The following is a 21,715-nucleotide window of genomic DNA, read 5'->3' as shown; positions in this document are numbered from 1 at the left end:
AGTATTATTTCATAATACTCCTTTCACTGTACGCACTTTACTTCATAGCAAGTATTACGATTGTAGCAATTAACTTCTCGTGCATGAGAAAGAAGACTGCTCAATAAATAACCTTTTTATTGAAAACGCCTGTCTCTCTATTTCTCTGCAAAAACCCTGGTGAAATGAAGCATGCACGATTGACTGAGTGAAATAGCCATCTATTGTTTCTGCGACTCTGAAGATATATTTCTTATTCTTGGGGAACAAAGTTGTCATGTTATATGGTTGTCAGAAACTAATCCCTTCTTGTTTATTCGAGAAAGTTTCTAGTGACCTCTGAGCTAGCTGGCATTCAAAATTAAGTCTAACATACTCAATAGAGACCTAGTCGACTTCAGTCTTACGTCTAAACTATCCTTTATGTTATTCCAATGCGCAGAGCCTATTGGGAATATAGGAACTACACTACACTTTGATGTGCAGTAAATTTCAAGTTCTCATTGCCTAAATTAAGCCAGATGAGAAGTTCTGCCTGAGGGTCAGTAGACTCCTCCCAGATAAACAAAAAAACATTGTCAATGAAACAATACCACTGCAGCACGTTGATTGATCTTTAAAAATGAAAATATTATTCCTAAAAACCATCTCAGTACACTGAACTATAAAATCCTTGTTCACTCCCACTAGCACTGTGTTTTCAAGAATTCCTTTTATAATCTCCACTGTAGTTTGTTGAGGTATGTTTGTGTAGAGAGACTCAATGTCTATAGGAACTAGACATTGTGCCTCCCCCACAAATGTTTTGTTTTCCACCATGCTAACGATATGTGAGGAATCCCTAACATAATATTTCAATTTAGTTACCAGTGGCTTTAAGATAAAATCAAAGTACTTGCTTAAAGGCTCAAGCAAAGAGCCCAAGCAGCTAACAATGGGTCGCATTGGGGGATCTGTACTGTTCTTGTGTATTTTTGGCAACCCATATAGGGCAGGAATATTGGGATTCTGATTATTTAAAAATCTCAACTCTGTCTCACAGATCCAATTGTATTCATTAGCCTCCATTAAAAGCTCACTACATTTCCTCTTAAGGGCTGTCAGTTCAATGTCATACACCTACTCATAATGTACAGATACCTCTAACAATTTAAACATCCTATTCTCATAGTCTACAGAATAAAAAAAAACACCACTCCCCCACCTTTATCGGTGGATTTAATAGTGATAGAGACATCCTCCTTCAAAATGCTGATACCAATTCTTTGCTTTGAGCTTACATTAAAGTCCTGGGGATATTCATTTTTGATAATGTTGTGATGTTCCTATCTCAACTATCTTTTCAAATGTATCTATATTTTTTCCAACTTGCGCTATCGATGGAGTAAAAGTGGATTTTGGTTTAAAACCAGTGATATTATCAGATTTACATGGCGCTCTCTCTTCAAAGAATCTTTTCAATCTGATTTTCCTAAAACAAAATTGTAATACACATATAGAGAGGAATCAAAGAACAAACAGAGAACACTGGATAATACTGTAGTAAAGGACAACATATGTTGTGGTAGTTGTTTGATGTGTGCCCAATGTATTGTGGCTAAGAAAGTTACACAAAATGGCAAAACAATAGTGTCTCATACTTTGAGCAATTGCTGCAGCAAAAATGTGATCTACCTTTTGCGCTGCCCCTGTGGTTTAGCCTATGTAAGTGAAACAGGTCGCCTACTCGGGGTTATATTTGCTGAACATAAATCAGCAATTAAAAAATAAACCTTAATGCTCCTTTAATGTCTCACGTTTTGGAATGTGATCACAAGGAAACTGATTTATGTGGTTCATTTTGGAAAGGATGAACATAAATAGAAGATGCGGTAACATGGAAGAAAAGCAAAAAGCGAGAGAACAGTGGTATATATCTGTCCTCAATACTATAAGACATGGTTTGAATTCGAGAGAAGAGTGGGAAAAGCTGATTTAAGGATTTCTTTGTGGAACCCTTATGAACCTTTAACTTAATAAATTGTGGAAATAGGGTGGTTGAGCAGTGGAACTATCAGTAATTTGATTAGGTTGCTGATCCTTTAAGGTGAGCTTTAGTGATCTTTTGGCTCTAAACGTGGATTGGTAAGGTCTTTTGTAACGGTGAGCTGTTAGGCAACATTTCTGACTCCATAAAGAATAGTGGATTTGCAAGTCTTTGTTTGATATAGACTTTGCATTAACCTTATGCCATTGCAGGCCACCCTTAGAACCGATCTTACTCACTAGAATAGCATACCCTTCATAATTTTGGTTAACGCTCATACGCGATATTAATTATCATTAGCCACAAAATACTTTTTTTAGGGTGTGGTTAAGAGGTTTCACAATCCACATACTTATGCTGCATGATGGGCAAACATGCTATTTTCTTAACTTTGCTATTTGCAAAGATTAAGCAGATATTTCCTTTGTTTACCGCTTTGTAATGGCAGCCAAGTATGTAAATATCTTAGTCCGCTTTCTAGTTTGAATAAATCAGCTGTATGCGCTAAAATATAGACAGCCATTTCTTACTCGCCATAGGTGAACCATCTTATTCCCATCTTGATGTTTATGACAACAATTTGGCACGTTGTCTGACAGTTAAAAATTTGCAAACATTCGTGCCAAGAATTTTCAATTCTTTTAAGGAAAGGAGGTAAGGATTATGCTTTCTCTATTTCTTTACTCTAAAATACAGCAGCCAATCAGCACACAGTAAAGAAAAAAGCAACTACAATACCCATGATACCTGGGCAACCATAGAGTATACAACACTTTATAAAGGATCTTAGAGGTCACAACTTCCTCTTTCTTTGTCCATAACCGTCACTAAAGGAAATGTTCAAATGCGGCAAACTCAAACAATCCACGAAGGACGTCCCGAGGAGAGGCTATCATCAGGTCGAAGTGAGGAGGCAACATCCGAATCTCGCTGGAACAACCATAGACCATCCAACAGGAGAAGACTGAACATACTTCATTTAAGGTCGGAGCCTGAAAGAAGTAAAACAGAGCCGTAAAATCTATCCCCATAAAGGACTAAACACAGAATCCATAATAGGGCGGGAACATTGCATAGAACATTCAAAATAATGGCACAGCAGAAATGCATAGAAACAATGCAATCAATTATTAGAAATAAAATAAGGGTGGGATAATCCTCGTCTCCTGTCCTTAATAGAATTGAAAATTCTTGGCTCAAATGTTTGCAAATTTTTAATTCTATGGCAGGACGGAGGCTCTGATTATGCTTGTTCAAAGCTTAGCCACCACTACTGAAACAACATTTACAATAGGTTTAAAATAGAATGTCTTAAATACAGATTCAGAAGACTATTCAGCAGCCTTCATGATGTCATGAAGACTGACACCCATGGAAAAAGCCTTGGAAGCCTTAGCTCCCCGTGTCGAATGGGCACCAAAGCGGGAAACATCAATTCCTGCTTCCAGCATGAGCCAACGTAACCAACGTGCTAGCGTAGCAGGAGTAACGGGCTTCAAAGGTTTCTGCAAAGCAATCAGTAATTGACCTTGTAAATCATGTCAAAAAGGTGCAGTGCTTACCTCGTAATCCTTGATACATTGGACCACACACAGTTGAGGGTTGTGAGGAAAAGACGGATAAGTAACTGAAGACGTATTACACTTAGTCCGTCTCAAGATAACAAAAGTGACGCCCTCTGGGGAGAAAGTACGACCAGCGAGGTCCAAAGCCTGAACATCAGAAACCCGTTTGCAGGAAACCAAACACAATAACATAGTCAGCTTAGCTGAGAGTTGCTTACGGGTCAATAAAGAGTTTGAAGGTCAGGAATCTAAGAAACGTAAAGCAACTGATACATCCCACAAGGATTTTTGTCTTTGATACTTTTCGCAACGGCCTAAATAGCAAAATTCCCTGGAAGAATGCGATATGCTAATTTCTCCTATATATTACCATTTATACTCCATATAAATTACATGTCGGTACTTCGAGCGTGTAAGTATTCCTTCAGATAATGCACTCTGACTCTGAATACACTATGTGAAATGAATTCTCCTAAAATAAATTCCCTGTAGAAATATGCTACATCGATCTAATTGGTCAATATGGGTTGAAGTCATTTATCCTCGACCTCCTACATCACCTTCACTCACTTGACTAAATTATAAAATTTAAATAAAACGTTCCTATTCTATTACCGTGATGCATGCCCCCCCCTTTTTTTCTATCCAATTGTATAGTTCACATTTTTACCAAGGTCTTATTTGTTCTCCCTTTAGTTATATTTTTGAGACCCTGCCCCCCCCACCCATCTTTCTTTTTTTATCTTCTTTTTATTTCGAAATATTTGGTTAGTATTGGGCCGGAACGCACAGTCCTTCTATTGTGTCATTAACTGTGTTTGTGGTCTGTTTTCTTTTTCCACCGCTTCCTTCGCTATCACTGTTGCCTAGGTTGCGTTAGACCAAAACACGTTGTCCTTCTACTGTGTCGTTATCCCGTCTTTAGTCCGTTCCCTTTTTCCATTATCCTTTCCGCAATCATTGCAATATGACCCACACCTGTGAACTTGTTTCCTTCCGGATATATATTCGGACGCGAAAACATCACCAGATTGATATTGCCTCCCGCCTATCTACCGGAACCCCTCTCTTCGCAATCGGACGCTGGCACAAACCTTCCAACCTTCATCTCGGTATGTGTTAATATCCCCTTAGATTACGTCTGACTAGGTAAACAGACCCCTGCTTGGATTACTGACATTAATTCTTATTATTCTGGTTTTGTTTTATACCAACAGAGAATTTCCCATATCAGGAGGTCTTTTCTGAAAATTTAAAAGCATTGTTTACTTTTTAAATAAGGTACGTCAGAACTACTTGAAATTATCGCTTGTCCTCAATGAGAGAATCCTAAAATAAACTAGGTTTTCTGACGAATTATTATTTTTCTTTGTTCATTTCCTACATCTCAACAGATTTTATAACGCCAGCGTTCCGAATTGCGATTGTGGCTGAATTGACCTGTCAATCAGGTATCTACTATCGTAACCCTTATGAGTTATCAGAGGTCACATATTCCGTATTTGAGGACATATTAGTCTAATCCATACGTTTCTGTTTATAGAACTTGAATCACATAAAATATCCTTGATATATCAGTGAGACTGAATCCAACAGCCAACCAGGTAGTTATGACTGTAGTGTAATTAGGTATTCGATTTAAGAAGAGGTATCAATTTCTTAATGTACATATCTCTCTTTATAGAAATTCATGCCACATAGAATATCCGTGAAACCTCCTTGTTCCAACTGCCGTATTTGAGAAACTTTCCGGCACAAAGGTAATTATTAGTAATATAACATAAGCAATAGACGAATTATCTATAGACCCCATAGTGCATTAGTAATGGCCATCATTCTCAACCTTGGAGTGCATTGTTATGTAGTTCTGTCTATATATGAATTTATTAGCTACTCCAATTTTTACATCTAATGATGGTTTATTTCTAGTTCCAAGAACGACTCATTTTTATCTAAGAGCTTGAGGCCTGCACGTCAAAATAAAACCATCGGTAATTATACTACCTCTACATCACGTTAAAATTGGTGAGTTCAATTAGGAAATCAAGGAGATACACGCTCCGTATGTTTAAGGTGGTATCTTAACATAATGAACAGCACTACTTATCGTGTAAAATAACTAGGTATATCTATTAACTATATACTTTTTTCAAACTGAACTGTATTTAAACCAACTTACTTTATACTATTTTAAAGAATTCATCCATTTACCTGTGGTTTAATATCCAAAGTTAGAATGATATTAAAATAATCCTTATGTCTTGAACATTAAAACTTGCCTGTGCTTCCAAAAATGAAATCTAACCTAGAGACATGTTTGTTCTATTCCTATCCGTGTTAGCAATATCTGTGTCCCTATGGGCCCCAAGCCCAATCGTCTATCCCCTATCTATCCCTCAGGCCCCCCCTCCCCCCCGCTACCCTGGCCTCCCCTTCCCTCCGCCCTCCTAAACTGGGTTGCCTCCCCATTTGTAAAATGTACAAGGAAATGGAAAACCCATCTTGGGTTTATTTTTGTGATGTATAATTGTCAAACATATGAGGTTATCAGGACGTTACAGGTTGATGTTATATGAATGTATTTATCTTTTTGATTTAAGTCTAGATGCTTAAATCTGTTTTCCTTATTTTTAGAACATGCTGTGGCTCCTCCAGAAGAAGGCGCTGGTCGCCGAAACGGGCGTCGAGATATATAGATTAATTTTGCCACTTTTTATATTTGTGATTTTTGTGAGATAATTTGAATTGTGATATTTATGATAATGTTTTGCTAATTGATTTATTTTAAGTTTGAATCTCGATGTAATGTGATGCATTTATTCAAAGTTTTTATTCATATTATTTTGTCCATAGTCTTTTTCCTTTTTAACATGTACACTATTAAATGCTAGAAACTGATCCTGTGTAGTCCCACCTCTTTATTATCTCCCAGTTTGACAATTGCAATACCATTGTGACTAGGTTGTTTTATTTCATTCACATCCTACAAGGCAACATATTTAGGGCAAGGAGGTTTTACCATCCGGATGCCTCCCAGTAATTTAGATATCAAGGGATGTTCCCCAGCGGGTTTGCCATCAATAGATACATGACCCGCAGAAATCGCAGAACGAAAATTGTTAACCGTTCTATAAGCTAGCCCAGACGGGGCCATGGAGGCCAGGAAATTGATAATCAAAGCGAGATCTGCTGTAGCGGGATCCACCGACCGTTGTGAGCACCAATCACACCAGCGTTTCAAACTTGACACGTAACGCTTGTGTGTGATGGGAGCCAAAGCTTCACTGATAAATCGGGTAGCGTCTCCAGATTAACCTGGGACCTTCCAGCATCCCCCGAAATCCTCCATGCCACCAGATGGAGCTGACCCGACAGAACTAGGGGGTGTGGTTAATGAAGAGGGAACAGCAACAGGTTCCATTTGTGAGGAAGAAGGAGCAGCATCAAGCAGCTCATCTCCAGAAGAACCGGAAACCAAGCCTGAGCCCTCCAAAGAGGAGTGATCAGAATGAGCTCCGAGGAGAACTGTCTTGCGCGGGCCAAAACCCGGGAATCATCACGAACGGTGGAAAAGCATAGCACCGGAGAAGAGGCCAAGACTGGAGAAACGCGTCCGTGGCCAGGGCCTCCGGATCCGGACGGCAACTGTAAAACTGGGGAACCTGTGCGTTGAGGCAACAGGCAAACAAGTCGAGATGACAACGCCCCCAAATCCGGGACAACATCCGAAATATTTGAGGGTGAAGCCTCCAATCGCTGTAATCTCTCAGATGACGAGAATTCCAATCCGCAATCCGATTGTCGCGTCCTGGCAGATATTCTGCAATAACTATGATCTGACGTTGCAGACAAAGATGCCAGAAGTCTTTCGCAATCTCCGCCAGAAGTCTGGACCTGGTACCCCCCAGTTTGTTGACATAACCCACTGCTGAGATATTGTCCATTCGGAGTAGAATCAACAATTCGTCCGTTGAGGAGACAGACACCGAATCGCTCCCGTCGCAACGGGACCGCACCGGGTTCCCCAACCCCAAAGGCTGGCATCGGATTCGATCACTACATCCGGAGTCTTCCCGAACAGCGCACGGCCGTTCCATGACTCCATGTGGTCCAACCACCACAACATCTCCGCTCGGGCATCCTCTGTCAGAGGAACGTGATCCGAATACCGAACACCCTTCTGCAGGTGCCAGAACTTTAGACGCTGCAACGCCCGGTAATGCTATGGACCCGGAAAGATCGCTTGAATCGAAGAGGACAGAAGACCTACTATTCGAGCCACCGATCTCAAGGAGACTGTTGAGCCAGGAGCAATCGCAAGTCCCTCTTGATGGACCTGATTTTCTGTCCAGGTAAGAGGAGTTGACAGGAGACTGAATCTATCCGAAAGCCCAGAAAATCCATCGACTGAGATGGAACAAAGTCAGACTTCTGAGGATTCACTAGAAAACCCAGAGATTGTAATAGATCTATGGACCACTGTAAATGAGACCGTAGAAGAAGTGGGCACTGTGCCAAGATGAGGAAATCATCCAGATTAACTATTAAGCGAACCCCGCGAGACCTCAAAGACTCCATCACTGGACGAAGGAGCTTTGTGAAGCACCACGGAGCTGAAGAGAGGCCAAATGGAAGGATCTTGTACTCTTACCAGGTCCCGAGCCACTGAAACTGTAGATAACGATGATGAGGGGCGTAAATTGGAAACAACAGATAGGCATCCTTCAGATCCAGGCGAACCATCCAGTCGCCCTCCTGAAGCAGGTCCCTAAGAAGATGGATGCCTTCCATCTTGAAATGACGGTACAGCACTCCGCCGTTGAACTCCTGTAGGTTAAGGACCAGACGAGCCCCCCTCCCTTTTTCTCTACGAGAAACACATTGCTGACGAATCCCTGCGGATGAGGTGTCGTGGAGACGATGGCCCCTTTGGCCAGAAGAGAAGCGACCTCTGCGGAGATGAATTCCTGATCTTGTTGGGAAAAAACAAGTAGATGAGGCCGATGATTTTGGTGAGGGTGACTGTAAAATTCTATTTTGTAACCCTGCATCGTCTCCAACACCCAGGCATCATTTGAGATTAATTGCCAATTTGGGAGAAAAAATTGCAGTCTGCCCCCAAAACCACATCTGAAGTGAGAATCAAGCTCACCTGAGGTTGAGGAATCCTGACGTCCTCCCTGGTTACCATTGTAACCTCCTTTCTTGTATTGTCCTCTGACTTTCCGAGAGAGCTAGAAATTGAATTTTCCGGTGGAGTGATCCTGACCACCCTTTTGGGACTTGAAACCTCATTGAGAGTTTTGATCGGAACAACGGCCGAACGAGCGTCCCAGTCGTCCGGCCCTGCCAAAAACTGGGCAAAAAGCCCGGCGCAGATTAGATTGGGCCTTATCCAAACCACTAAAAGTGGCCACAAACTTTGTAAGTTCTTTAAGGAAAGGGGAGCCAAACAGCAAACCCTGGGCTTGGGGCCCCGACTCGTAAGAAGCCAAGTCTGTGAGCTTGGGATCCAGTTTCATCAAGATTGAGCGGCGACGCTCAGAGGAAAGAGCACAGTTGACATTTCCCAAGATGCAAATTGCTCGTTGCGACCATCCCACTAACTCGTCTGGATCAATTAGTGCGCCGGATTCTTTGGCCCAAAAGCCCAAATCAAGAATTTCAGTTAGGGGACCCAGCAGATCCAGCAACATGTCCTGGCAGGACCCCCAGGATCGGTCCAAACCTTTCTTGGGGTCTTTAGAATATTTTTTTATATAAGCGTCCATGGTGGGGTCCACTTCAGGGGTTTCAGCAAGCTTATCTGCGAGTTCCGGACGCGGACACTCTGAGAGCAAACGCGCACGTACATCTTTTTCAAAAGGTTGGCGTATATTGTTTTGGATATAATCCGCCACCTCAGGAGAGGGTAACCAGGACGAAGAATTAGGATGAATAATATCGGTCGGGTCAAAAGTAAGCAACTGGGGGGGGGCGTGGCCTAGCGGGCGAAGATGGTGGACGCAGCTTGCTAGAGCTCCCACCGGCCCGGCATTGATTCGTAACATTTATCCTGGCTCCCGGACCTACTTTGCAGCATACCGGTTCCGATTTGGTGGCAGAAGGCGTGAGGAGCCCTCCGGTGTGCCGAGCAGAGTTCCCGAGCTCATTGGGGTGGAGAAAGCGGCTGGGACGATTTGAGGCCTAGTCCCGGCGTGCATAGCCGGGGCCTCGATTTTGGTGGAGTCGGGACGGGCGGCTCTGGTGCTGACCTCCGACTTCAGCTTGGCACCGGAGCAGTGGGTAGGCGTTCCGCTACGCCCCCGCTCTCTGAGTAGCTGCCCGAGTGGTGTGGACGCCAGGGGACGGCAGCGGCCTGTGCGGCGGCCTGGAGACCGGGGCCTAGATTTTCGCGATCCAAGGCCGCGAGTGGTGGGGGCCCGGAGCCAGCCTGGACTGCGACGTGGGCGGCCCAGCCTGCAGCCTGCAGCCTTGGGAGCAACGCTGGTGCACCGACTGGGATCCCTGACTTGTGGCCAACTGAGAGCTCCTGCTGGCGTGGTGCCTGGGTCCCGGCAGAGCCCTGGGACAGTGGCTGGGTGCCGCAGCATGATCCGTGAGTACCTCTGGCCCCGTGTGTGTGGACATAAGGTTCAGAGGCAGCAGCGGCCGGCAGGCGTGGGACCCGGGCTGTGGTGTGTCGGGACCCCCGCAGGGTGAGGACTACACATTGAAGAGCCTGGACGCGGCTAACCACATCCAGCCTGAGACTTGACCCGGGGCTGAGGGGGCCTGGAGACCAGGGCCTAGATTTTCGTGATCCCCGGCCACGAGTGGTGGGGCCCGGAGCCGGCCCGGACGGCGACCGCCCGGAGCATTGGATAGAGGGGTAGGAGACCCCCGGAGACCTGAGACAAGTGATTGGGAAGGGGATGGTTGGTGACTGGAGCCACATGAACAGGGCGGCATAGCCGGATGGGTACCATGCCCCTTGTCTTGATGCACATTTGGAGCTGAGTGACGGCCTAAGGCGCCCCTGGCATTGTTGGAGGACCACGTGGCAGACCCGTATACCTTGGGGCAGAAGAGCCTTTGGGGAGAAGCAGCCCTGCTGGATCCTGGTTGCGCAGCTGCTCGTCCTGAGGAGCCCTGCCGTCTGCTAGTGGGAGGCTTCCCCCCTATACAACCCCCGCATGACCAGAGGCGGAGGAGGGAGTGGGTCCGCCAAACAGGGGCCCATCGACAAATTTACCGGACCTAGCGGGGGGCCTGGTGCCTCAGGAGGGGGCCAGGGCGCAGGACCCGATAATGCGGCGCTGATGGCGGCGATCACCCAATCTAGGGACATGTTGGACGCTAAAATAGGAGCGGTGGGGGCTGATGTAACCTTGCTGCGACAAGATCTTCGTAACGCGGTGGCCTGCATCACGGAGGCAGAATCTAGAATCTCTGGAGTAGAAGGCGATGTGGGGACATTAAAGCAGAAGGTGGCTGCGATGGAGAGAATTCAAAAGGGCCTTGCGCTCCGGGTGGAGGATGCTGAAGGGCGGGCGCGCAGGAATAACCTTCGCTTTGTGGGCTTTCCGGAGGACTGCGAGAAAGGGTCCGTGGAACGATTTTTGACACAATGGTTTGAGAGCCGGCTCCCCCGATTGCCCTGTCACAATGCTTTGTGATAGAGCGCGCTCACAGAGCCCTGATGCAGAAACCGCCTGCTGGGGAACGACCACGGCCGGTGATAGCTAGAATACTGAACTTCCACGACAGGGACACTATCCTACGGGAAGCGAGGGCTAAGGATTCACTCATGTTCGAGAATCATAATATCATGATTTTTCCAGACTATACTAAATTGGTGCAACAACAACGCCACTCCTTCATAGCGGCTAAGGCCAAGCTGCGCGGTCTGAAGATACAGTACTCCTTGCTTTATCCGGCCCGCCTCCGTGTGGTCTTTCAGTCGCGGACCCATTTCTTCGATACCCCGGAGGAGGTCTTCAGATGGACTGATGAAACGGTCAGGGTCCGGCCGCACGCCCAGCCGGGCTTGGGCTCCGGCCCGTCGTGTGGATCGTCGCAGGAGAGGGGTGACCCTGTGGCCAGGGGTAAGCGACACAGGAAATCTCGATCACAGAAGCGCTCCTCTTCACGCAGTGGCCAGCTTGATGAGACACCGGTAGAATCTGATCAATCCGGAAAAGACCATTGAAAACACTGGGAGTGAGACTATCTGCTGGTGCCGCTGGCCCCGCTGTGGGGTTCATCGGAGTGCGGTGTGCTACTGCTTGGACTGCTGAACATTGAGCGTAAGGCGATGATGCACATCACAGCCTATAGCTGTGCTTTCTTAGGCTGGCGATAGAACATAGGGCAACCACTTACTTTGCATATTTGTGCTGGTGTGGGATGGCGGAGTGGGGTTCGGGGTGCTGTTTTATTGGGGCTGCCTGGTTCCCCTGTGGGTGGGGTTGGCCCTGAGGGGGGGGTTCTTTAGTTAGAGTGAGTAGTTGGGATCCATTGGCATGGTTGGCCTTGGGCGCTCTGTTTTGGGCCCGAGGTTCCCCATGCTGCGACAGATACTTCAGAGTTCTATGAGGTATAGGGGTGGGAGGTGGGGGACGGGAAATGGGAAGTTTGGGGGACGGTTTTGGGGGGTGAGGGGGGGTCAGGGGTGGTCAGAAGGGTTTGCACGTGATTCCTAATGCCTTGCAACTAATTGTGCTGTGCGTCTGGGCCCGGCTCTGGGGTCCTCTGTGTCCTGTCTAACTTGACTATGGCTGATACACCAATTCCAGGACTCCCTAGAGAGTCCATGCGAGTGCTGAGTTGGAATGTCAGGGGGATGCTGGACAAAATTAAGAGGGGGGCGATTTTGCGATGGGGTAAGAGGGAGGCTGCCGATGTATTACTGCTACAAGAAACGCACATGATGGGAACAAAAGTGATTAGCCTGCAGAGATTTGGTTACCAACAGGTCTATCATGCGGGGTTTTCCAGGGGTTGGAGAGGGGTGGCCATTTTTGTTAACAGCAGGTTGGCCTATATCCATGAGCGACATTGGATTGACCCACAGGGCCGCTACGTTTTTATCAAGGGAATGGTGGGTACTGAACCGGTGGTGTTTGGGAGTGTGTATGCCCCTCCCCCATTACAGTGGTCCCTGGCTGAGAGGCTATTTGAAGTGCGGGCGGACATCCCGGAATCCCTGGCTGTGCTGGGAGGTGATTGGAATGATGTAATGGATGTATGCATGGACGGCAAGAGACTGCAGGGGACGATGGCGGCTGCTTCCCCTACCCGACTGAAAGCGATGGTGGAAGGGTTTGGCTGGCTGGATGTTTGGAGACACATGCATGCCAAAGTGCGAGAGTACACCTATGTTTCGGCCGTACATGGCCCCTTTTCGTGACTGGATTATGTTTTTGTGCCAGGGGCGTTCCTCAATAGGGTGAGGGAGGCGGGGATCCTGCCCAGAGGACTGTCCGACCACTCCCCTGTAGCAGTCAGGATTGAGTTGCATAGAAAGCGTCAACCGATGGAGGATGTCCTCGTGGCATCTTCAGCAGGCTGACTATGTCCAACATATGCGGGGTCCGATCGCCCACTACTGGCAGGAAAACTTGGTAGAGGGTATGGATGCAGTGGTGGTCTGGGAAGCCATGAAGCCTACACTGAGGGGCATAGACATAGCGTGGTGCACGGCTGCCCGTCATCGACGCCGAGAGGCCATTGTTGCGGCCGCGGCGCAGGTAGAGCTGCTAGAACAGCGGTGCCAGAGAGGAGGAGGCGATGTGGTGGTGCGGTTCCTCCTGCAGGCGCAGCAGTCCTATGCATCTGTCTTAATCGAAGAGGCTCGACAAGCATGGCTGGCCACGCGGAGTAGGGTATATCAGTGGGGAGATAAGTCCTGTACTATGCTCCATAGATTATGTCAACACACCATGCAACCCATTAACATTGCCAGGTCTCACTGACGGGGAAGGGGTAGCTATAACAGACCCGGCTGAACTGGCAGAGAGTTTCGCCCCCATTATGCGGAACAATATGCACAGCAGGACTGTCTCCCGGCAGATGCGATCGACAAATTCATTGCAGACCTGCTTCCGAGGGCAGTTTCAGATGAGACAAGGAAATCTCTGGACCTCCCCCTCACAGCGGAAGAGCTGGGAGACGCGTTAGGGCAGCTCAACACAGGTAAGGCACCCGGGCCGAGTGGCTTTCCATGCGAATTTTATAAGAAATTCCAACTCCAATTGGGGTCCCACTATAGGACAGCGCTGGAGACGGCGCGGGAACTGGGTCGCCTGCCAGCTGACATGCCGAGGTTGTAGTTTTTCAGAAGCCGGGTAGACCCCCGGACCGACATGAATCATATCGCCCCATATCCCTACTCAACATCGAGGCTAAATTGTTGGCCAAGGCGTTGGCGAATCGCCTTCTCCCGTATGTGGCTGACCTGGTCCACCCGGACCAGGCTGGCTTCATGCCCCATTGGGCGACGCGGCACAACATCAGACGGGCGCAGGCGGCTGTCGACACCATAGGGGCCACAGGTGAGCAGGCGGCCCTGCTGTTAGCGGACATAGACAGGGCCTTTGACTCTATCAGTTGGACATATCTGTTCGCTCTCCTGCCTTATCTTAATCTGGGCCCGGTGTTTATTTCATATATCAAACTGCTATACACTGATATCACTGCGTCCGTCCGTGTATCCGGGGCAGTCTCGGAGAGGTTTTCAGTCGGTCGGGGGACCTGGCAGGGATGCCCACTGTCCCCTTATCTCTTTGCGCTGGCTATGGAGCCCCTTGCCTCTTGGGTACGCATTGACGCGCAGCTGCGCGGCTTCGTGTGGAGCGAGGGACTCTCCGACAGAATCGCACTCCATGCGGACGATGTCCTCTTCTTCCTTATGGATCTAAATCGATCAGGCCCCCGAATCTTGGAAATTATGTGTGTCTTTGGTGAGGTGTCGGGCCTTCGTCTTAACCCGCGTAAGTCCACCCTATGGGTACTGGGTGAAGGGGCGAGTACGTACCCATGGGCGTCGGCCTTGCAGGTAGCGGCCGGGGGACTGAAGTACCTGGGAGTCTTCCTGTCCGAGTCCGCAGACATTGCATGGGAGCGCAACGTGTTACCAGTGTGGGAGAGGGTCCAGACGGACATTAAGACGTGGTCCCGAATGCCCCTCACCATATTTGGTAGGTCCGCGATCTTTAAAATGGTCGCACTTCTGCGCCTGTTATACCAATTACAGAATTACCAACATCGGATCGCGCCCCGGTGGTTTCCGCAGGCCAACTCTGTTTTGGGTCGCTTCCTGTGGGCCGGGGGTGCCGCCAGGGTGGCGTTACAGACCTGCTTTCTGTCCATGTATTGTGGTGGTCTGGCCACATCAGACCTCCTGTCCTATTATCAGGCCTCCCACCTCTTGGTAATAAACGAATGGTGGTATGGCGATAGAGGAGACCCTGCATACGCCCTTGAGCGCTTGTTGATGGGAGACACCACGTTGCACGCCCTCCTGTATTCAGCCGGGCAGCGGAGGAAGCTGCCATGTGCCACTCAGGTGGTCTTTGCGATTTGGCGACAAGTACTGCGTCGTATAGGCTGGTGGGGTAGGCTAACAGCAGAGACCCCATTGTGGAAGAATGGACAGCTCCCCGCATTGGCTTCGCTGACGGGGTTTGGCGGCTGGGATTCGATCTGGATTTCTTCGCTTGGACACGTTCTGACCGGGGTAACTCTCAAGTCCTTCCAGGAGCTTAGTACTGAATTCCATATGCCCAAGACCCAATTCTTCAAATACCTGCAGTTTCGCCACGCGCTCGCACCGAGCCTAGTTGGCCTGGAGCTGCTACCGGAGTTCAGTCCGGTGGAAGCGAAACTTTTCATGGGGGACCTTGGGGATAAAAAGGTGTCCCGAATCTACCAAATGCTAGTCACTCATTGCTCCTCTTCTTTGTTCCGTTAAAAAAGGCCTGGGAAAAGGATGTTGGACCCATGGACGAAGATGATTGGAGGGAGGTCTTGGAGTCCCCGCGTGGAGCTGCTATCGCAGTGCGACTCCGATTGATCCAGTTTAAATATCTGCACAGGGCTTACTATACCTGGGAGCGGTTGTGGAAGGCGGGCCTGATTGTGTCCCCGAGTGCCTGCGCTGTGGGACTGAGAGGGGTACGCTGTTGCATACGGTATGGTCTTGTGTTGGTCTGACTCGGTTCTGGAATGGTGTTTGGAGCTGTTTGTCGGAGGTACTGGGATGGGATCTCCCCCACACTCCCCGTTTGGGACTTCTCCATGTCTTAGAGAGTGTGGGTGGGAACATATACAAGTGTCATCTTTTGTTATTGGGTCTGGTGGTTGCCAAGCGGGATCTGGCAAGAGCTTGGAAGAGTGAGCGGGCTCCTCCACTGGGCGCCTGGAAGGCCGGTCTAGATTATTTCATGGGGTTGGAGCGACCTGTGTTTGAGGCCAGAGGATGCCCCCGAAAACATTACAAAATATGGAAAAGGTGGGCAGATTACAGGGGTTTGACTCTAGAGCCTCCAGCAGACCTGGACGATGGGTTACCTACGATGGAGGACCTTCAGGCCTAAAGAGGCGCTAGATGCCTAAATGTAATATACTTAAATGATGAAGGCTTATTGTGATCACGTGCACCGGGTTAGGGCGGGATAAGGGGTGGGTAGCCGGGATGTTGGGTAGCTGGGGTTGTAGGGGGGAGACGGGGGTTGTTCTTTTTTATTGATTAGGTTTGTGATGATACTGAGACTTGTCTTGCTACTTGGCAGTACTCTCCTGATTGTGGAGAGCTGTGTTTATGCCTTTGCCTAATCAATCAATAAAATTTGTTGTGAAAAAAAAAAGTAAGCAACTGGGGCGTAGAAGGAGCATCAACAAAATGTTCCTTACGTGTCTTCTTTGAAGGAGGAGGCTTTGTTGGTTCAGAGGATAAAGAAGAAGAAGATGAAGAGCCATCATCAGAATCAGAAATAGGGGTAGAAAGGCCAGACGCAGCTGGTTTTCTGGATGGAGGCGCGGAAGACAGAGTCTTTGCCAGTTTTGCTAAGTCCCAATGATGAGGATTCCTGGGAGACTTCTTAGTGCGCCTAGAAGACGGAGGCAACCAACCCTGTTGCGCAGCGTAGTCAGATAAGAGACGTTTCAAAGGGGAAATGGCCTGAAACAAAGCCTGACCCATGAAATCATCCACAGAGCCAGAGGGCTCCTCTTCCTCATAATAGTATCCTTCCTCTTCGTAATAATCTCCCATGGCAACAATAGTCCGCCAAATAAATGCCCACAGGAAGGAGAAAGGTAATTTTAATAGCTAAGGCCAATTCAGGGGGAGTGGAGCCCCAAAGCAAGCCAACAATGCAGGTAAACCTGCCAAAAAAAGGTAAGTCAAAAGTGGAGGGAAGGCTTGCTTAACAAAAGGTACTAAGCCACTCTAGGCAGAGCCTATGCAAATTTTACAACCCTCCAACTATACTGTCAGAGGGCGTGAATAGAGACCAGTCGACAGGCTTGTGGGCACGCTGAAGAACAGCTGTCAAATTCGCTGACTGAGGCAAAGCGCCGGCAAAGGAAAGCCGAGCCAGTCAGAGCGAATGAAAATAAAGCTTGCGCGAACAGCCACCTGCCGAAGGGAGAGACGCGTGAGCTTCGCGCGCGTCTCCTGATCCCCTATCTCCCGCTCCACAAGAACAACGGACGCGGACAACGCGCGCCTGCACCGGGGAGGTGTCCCACGCTCCCGAACGAACGCCGGCACAAGAGCCGAGAGAAACAGTCAAAACACTCGCATTTACAAAAGCGCTACAAAGCGAACAATAGAAGCGTACCAAGCGGCAAAAGTGCAAGTAAGAACAGCGCAAAGGCAATACAGTAGTTAGTAATAAGATAAATGCACTTAACTGGCTGCGAAGCAGCAAAGAAAGAGGAAGTTGTGACCTCTATGATCCTTTATATAGTGTTGTATACTCTATGGTTGCCCAGGTATCATGGGTATTGTAGTTGCTTTTTTCTTTACTGTGTGCTAAATTGGCTGCTGTATTTTAGAGTAAAGAAATAGAGAAAGCATAATCGGAGCCTCCGTTCTGCCATAGAATCACGGGTGGTTTAAAAAGGGCCCCCGATTAGTAACAAACTGATGCAGTAAAAGGAGCGTAAACAGAGCGTTGACGGAGATTTTTTAATCCCGGTAATAGGTTAAGGGTCATAATCAACTTGGTAGAAGTGTAGCGCGTTTGTAGCATTGTTAGACATTTTGTATTAATTTGTCAATTCTAAGCAGTTCTTTGCTTTAATGCAGGCACAGCATTTTGTAACAGATGGGTTATTATTTTTGTTGTTATTTCAAAGTTGTTTTTGTGATTTATGTCCATTACGGCATATTAATTACATTGCCAGGGACATGGTGAGTCTTAGTAGTTATGTGCTCAGTTAATCCGGATTCAGAGGGATTATAAATTATCAAGTTCGAGCAAGCTTTTAGTACACAGTCTTAGAGCCATTAGAGATAAGTTGAAATCGTTAGGTTCATCAAAATATATATAAATAGGTAGGCATCCAATACTGACCACAGTCTAACAGAGGCTATTAACTGTGGTCTTTGTTTTTAATTGTAGATATTTGGGAAAAATACATTGTATCCCTGCAGAGGAAAACATTACTTTGGCAACATTAGTATTTACATATACCGATATGCAGTAGGAAGCTGATCATATGTACAAAGAAGTAGACATCTAAAACTGATAGTAGTCTTATAGAGGCTGTTAATTGTGGTCATTGTTTTTAATTTCAATTATAGATATCTGGGCAAAATACATCGTAGCCCTGATGGGGAAAAAATGACTTTGGCAAAAAAAATATTTACATAAATCGATATGCAGCAGCAAGCAGAGCCACTCTAACAGAATAAATAGTTCGTGATCACACTTTCAAGGTAAATGTACAATTTTTTTTTTGTCATTGACACAATGTGAAGGATAGATTAAGAAATGTATTATGTGTGGTATGGCTTATTTCTAGAAGTCTTCTGCTGGCTGGTTGACTGATTCATTTCCCGCTTGCCACTGATGGATGTTTTCCTACGTATGAATTAAGAACTGTAGGAAAGTCTATGAACATATGGTGAATTCAAATATATTGTGACTTCACCTGGCAAGAAATAAAAAAAATTGAGTTATCTAGTAAGCCTTTAGGTCTTCGCAAATTAATTTCTAATTAGCTTTTTTGATGGTTTTGTTGTTTCTTTTAGAGATCATTTGTAGAGTGGAAACATGGCCCCTCTATTTTATCACTAGCTATCCAAATTTGAAAAACAGCATCAGGAGAAGAACATTTCCCTGTGAAGAAAGCCTATTTGTCTCAATTATGGTGGGTACTATGGGGCCCATTAGGATGGTGGGCAGATTGGCCCCACCAGACTGGCGGTAGCCACCACCGGCCTGGCGGGGGCAATCCGTCCGCCATCCTCACTGAAATGACCCCCCGCCACATTAGGATGGCTGGGGGGTCCACGGCGGACGGAAAGACCGTCCACCGCTTTTCCGCCCCGGTCGCCTTGTGACGGCGGTGTCTGTTTAACACCGCCAGCCATATTGCTATGGGCCCAATCTGTTGCCTTTCCGTGGCGGCATTGCCGCCACGGAAAGGCAGGCGGTCTTCACTTCGGGGACCCCCTGCGGGCCCCCGGAGTGAAGGCGAGGAGGGGGTTGCACACGGGGGGTACCTGTGGCACCCCCATCATTTGCATACACAAAGCGGCAGGCCCGCCATCCTAATGGCCCTCTATGTCTCTATTTAACCTATTAGGATTATAGAAGAGTGAAAAAATATGGCCTAATGCGAAACTGGGCAGAATTTGTAGTATTATCAACAGAGAGCTAAGGTTTTAAGCCCTGGGTCCATATGAATTAGCTGTCCTTTTGGCATATGAATGAGCATGAAATATGAATTTTATAAAGATAGTTACCTCGAATTGATAAAATGTGTATGTGTTCTGGCATGACTGATAATCACCGTACAGAGCCATTAGTTCAATATGTCAGTCTTTTGTATTAAATGGATAATTTTAAATGTGTTTTTAAAAACTGAGATGAAATGAGAATAAGTTGAGTGGTTTTACACTACTGCATTACGATTTTAACAATTTGACTTTTCTGTATATTTTTAATAGACAAAAGTGCTGGGAGAGAACAGTAGCAAAGCCTGAAGAAGGAAGTTGGACCTGTATATAACTCCGAAACGCGTCTCTTCTTTGTCTATTTATAATAAAAGTTTGTGGTGAATCATATGGACTATTGTTGAACATATGAAAAGGATAAGATCAAATGTTGATTTGTTGTTTATGATTGTTTTTTAACTTTGCATTTATTGATCTTCACTTTTTTGCTATATACGTCTTTTTAGATTGTAAATCCAGTTGGATAGTGATTTTTTTAACTATTTTATTACACAACCATAATAAGGAAAACGTTTTTAACTAAATGAATGAACATTTTCATATTGGATTTTTGGGCTACTGTGATACTAACCTGGAGATAATTGAAAGTGTTTTGTAATGTGTTGTGTGGTGTGACATTGTTATGGTATGCAATTAACTTATCCCAAAGGGTATTTATTTTAGATCTATACATATATATATATATATATATATATATATATATATATATATATATATATATATATATATATATATATATATATATATATATATATATATATATATATATATATATAAAACATATTTAAACTTTACAGAAATGCACAGTCATTGAATGATGTCATCAGTGATGGCATTTGAGATGTCATTAGTGATGTCACTGACCATGTCATGAATGATGTAATATGTGAAGTAGTCAGCAGCGCATTGCGGTGGCGCAAGTTATAGTTAGCTGAACTAACTATAACTACAGAATTTCTCTGGTTTTGTACGAGTGAAATGTCCAACTAATTATATAATACCATGAAACCTGTGTTTTTTTCACAGAAAGCATAGGTTTCAGAGGTGTTATAGTTAGCTGGACATTTCACTCGTACAAAACCATAGAAATTCCTCAGTTATAGTTAGTTCTGCTAACTATAACTTGCACACCCACAATGCACTGCTGATGATATCCCATTGTACATCATTCATGACATGGTCAGTGACATCACTGATGACATCTCAAATGACATGACTGATGACATGACTGATGACATCATCCAGTGAATGTGGTTTAGTTTGACATTTAAATATGTATTATACATATACCAATCTTTATTGAAGATAGAGTGGATATAAAACTGTCTGGATGGAGGATTTAGTAGCTATCTGACTGTCTGTTTAAATGAGTAATTAAAAGTGTCTCACTTAATACATGGATTAGTAACTAAACTATGTGAATGTGTGCATCACTGTCTCTGTTGTTGTATAACATGCTGCATCAGTTGGTCACTGACTACATGAGTGTGTATATTACTTATTGATTAGTTGGGTGAATATTTGTATGGGACACTGAGTTTGTGTGTGGTTGGATGGGATGTGTGTAACTCTATGCATGTGTGTGTGTGTGTGTGGTTGATTGACTAGGTGTATAGGTTTAAGAGTGCATGTGGAAAATGTTGTTTGATGACTGAATGTATTTTTATGTGTGTTCGTGAGCAAATATATGTTTTAGTTGTACATCTTCAACAAAGTAAAAAAATAAAATGCATTGAATGTGAGAGTTGGTGTATATAAATAACCCCTTCAGTGCTGCTGACGACTTTAGCTCGTCACGATTCCAGTAGGGAAGGTGTTGGTTCATTCCTTATGTTGGAGCGCCATCTAGAGCAAGTCTGGTAGATAATGTGTTTGCAATAGTAGCGCGCAATGCTTTCCAACGGGGCGACCAGATTGCCGGGCTTACCCTGAAGGCCTGAGGCCTGAGGTCCAGGGGAGGGCGGCCTCCCCATCCCGGGTGCTGTCCTTGGTCCTGCTGCGTGGCAGGGTGCCCGGGACGGGGTCCGGAGGGCCCAGGGAGGCTTTCCCTGCGCCGCCGGGCTTGGGAGCCCAGGCTGGGTCCAGGGGCCCGGCCGGGCCCCGGGTCGGGTGCCACGGCCCTGGGCCCGGTCCACCGGTCCACCGGCCTGCCGCACAGCCAAAGGACCAGGACGGGGTTCCGTCGTGCCCGGG

The sequence above is a fragment of the Lissotriton vulgaris genome, chromosome 11, assembly GCF_964263255.1.
Source record: "Lissotriton vulgaris chromosome 11, aLisVul1.2, whole genome shotgun sequence".
Lineage (NCBI taxonomy): Eukaryota > Metazoa > Chordata > Amphibia > Caudata > Salamandridae > Lissotriton > Lissotriton vulgaris.
The sequence above is the reverse complement of the archived record's forward strand: the minus strand, read 5'-3'. Positions refer to the sequence as shown.